We start from the raw sequence: 2688 nt of genomic DNA on the forward strand, positions 1-2688 counted from the left end.
CCCGGCCAGCTTGCAACTAGATGAAAAAAAATCCAGGTGAGCTCCTGTGATAGCCTGCAAACGTGCCAAAAGATTTAACATAAATGAATGTTGCACCTATTATGCTTTTATGTACACCTTATTTTTTATGCCCCTCCAAGGACGACCATGTGTAGCAATTTCCAATTGTAAGACTTGTAAAATGCATGAGTCTATATATATATATATATATATATATATATATATATATATATATATATATATATATATATATATATATATATATATATATATATATATCAGCAGACAAGTTAAAGGAAATGAGGGGCCCGTTTGACAAATTTATGAAGGGAGCCAACAGTCACCGAAACCAAGGTGCATAGGGGGAACGTTAATTTTTTTAATGTGTTATCCTTATCAGTAGGATAATAATTCTTAGATTAATAAATCGCTTAAAGAAAATTACTTATAAAGCAGCAGAAAAAACAACCATGCCGCCGGTGGGATCCGAACCCACGACCTCCGAATATCGCGTCCGGTGCTCTTACCAACTGAGCTACGGCGACGGCTGTCCAATCTGCTGCTCTCGTGGGTATTTATGTTTACTGGGTGTAAGCGAGCCTTGAGAGTGTTCACCAGCGCCACCCTCGACCATAGCGGCGGACGTAGCACGTCCTGTAATACCGCGAGCGTGACGTAGAACGTCATCTAACGGCGAGGTCGGAAACTGTGCGAGAGCCCTCTTATACTACCTTTGGCATTAAGACTGCCAGAACCGAGACCCTCGTTAAGCTATCAGCAGACAAGTTAAAGGAAATGAGGGGCCCGTTTGACAAATTTATGAAGGGAGCCAACAGTCACCGAAACCAAGGTGCATAGGGGGAACGTTATTTTTTTAATGTGTTATCCTTATCAGTAGGATAATAATTCTTAGATTAATAAATCGCTTAAAGAAAATTATTTATAAAGCAGCAGAAAAAACAACCATGCCGCCGGTGGGATCCGAACCCACGACCTCCGAATATCGCGTCCGGTGCTCTTACCAACTGAGCTACGGCGACGGCTGTCGAATCTGCTGCTCTCGTGGGTATTTATGTTTACTGGGTGTAAGCGAGCCTTGAGAGTGTTCACCAGCGCCACCCTCGACCATAGCGGCGGACGTAGCACGTCCTGTAATACCGCGAGCGTGACGTAGAACGTCATCTAACGGCGAGGTCGGAAACTGTGCGAGAGCCCTCTTATACTACCTTTGGCATTAAGACTGCCAGAACCGAGACCCTCGTTAAGCTATCAGCAGACAAGTTAAAGGAAATGAGGGGCCCGTTTGACAAATTTATGAAGGGAGCCAACAGTCACCGAAACCAAGGTGCATAGGGGGAACGTTAATTTTTTTAATGTGTTATCCTTATCAGTAGGATAATAATTCTTAGATTAATAAATCGCTTAAAGAAAATTACTTATAAAGCAGCAGAAAAAACAACCATGCCGCCGGTGGGATCCGAACCCACGACCTCCGAATATCGCGTCCGGTGCTCTTACCAACTGAGCTACGGCGACGGCTGTCCAATCTGCTGCTCTCGTGGGTATTTATGTTTACTGGGTGTAAGCGAGCCTTGAGAGTGTTCACCAGCGCCACCCTCGACCATAGCGGCGGACGTAGCACGTCCTGTAATACCGCGAGCGTGACGTAGAACGTCATCTAACGGCGTAGCTCAGTTGGTAAGAGCACCGGACGCGATATTCGGAGGTCGAGTGTTCGGATCCCACCGGCGGCATGGTTGTTTTTTCTGCTGCTTTATAAGTAATTTTTTTAAGCGATTTATTAATCTAAGAATTATTATCCTACTGATAAGGATAACACATTAAAAAAATTAACGTTCCCCCTATGCACCTTCGTTTCGGTGACTGTTGGCTCCCTTCATATATATATATATATATATATATATATATATATATATATATATATATATATATATATATATATATATATATATATATACTACAATAATTTATTTCGTATTAGAGAAAATAAAGTGTGATGAGGCAGATCATGCAGCTCGCAAAACTGTGAGGCACCCGCGAAGTCGCGTACATTAACTGTTCTCTGATTTGTAACTAATTTTATTCTCGTCCGCTGCCTCTTCTTCAAAAGTGCCGTTGTTTCCGGTCTCTATGCTCACCCTGAAAGTTAAGTGCACTTACCTGCGCATTGATTGAGAAGTATCCCTTCCTGTTTCTAAATACTTTGGCGTCGTCTCCGCCCGGGCTTTTGATACATACGTGGGTACAGTCAACACAACCAGTCACTCAGGGAAACTGTGCAATCTTGTTCAAGTCGTACATGGCCTGATGCATTTTTCCCGCTTCAGAGAACTTGACTAGCGCTGAGTACAAAGTAGCGGCAATCATAGTCGACACTCGCGTTACAACCCGGGAAACTGTTGGCTGTGACACGTTGACAAGGCCTCCGGAGACCACTTGAATCGTACCCGCTCCGTAAAAACGCAGCGTCACGAGCAGTTGCAACCGCGGCGGCACAGGACAACCACGTCCGACTGTGTTCCCGTGCCTTGGCAACATGGACAGAAGCTCGAGCACAGCAGCCTTGTAAAAGCGGTACCTTGCGAGGAATCCCTGGTTGTTATATACTTCTATGGGATTCTGGCGATCCCTAAGGTTCCGCCGCAACGGGTGCACAAAACTGTATGC

Source organism: Amblyomma americanum, chromosome 1, assembly GCF_052857255.1.
Source record: "Amblyomma americanum isolate KBUSLIRL-KWMA chromosome 1, ASM5285725v1, whole genome shotgun sequence".
Classification (NCBI taxonomy): Eukaryota; Metazoa; Arthropoda; class Arachnida; order Ixodida; family Ixodidae; genus Amblyomma; species Amblyomma americanum.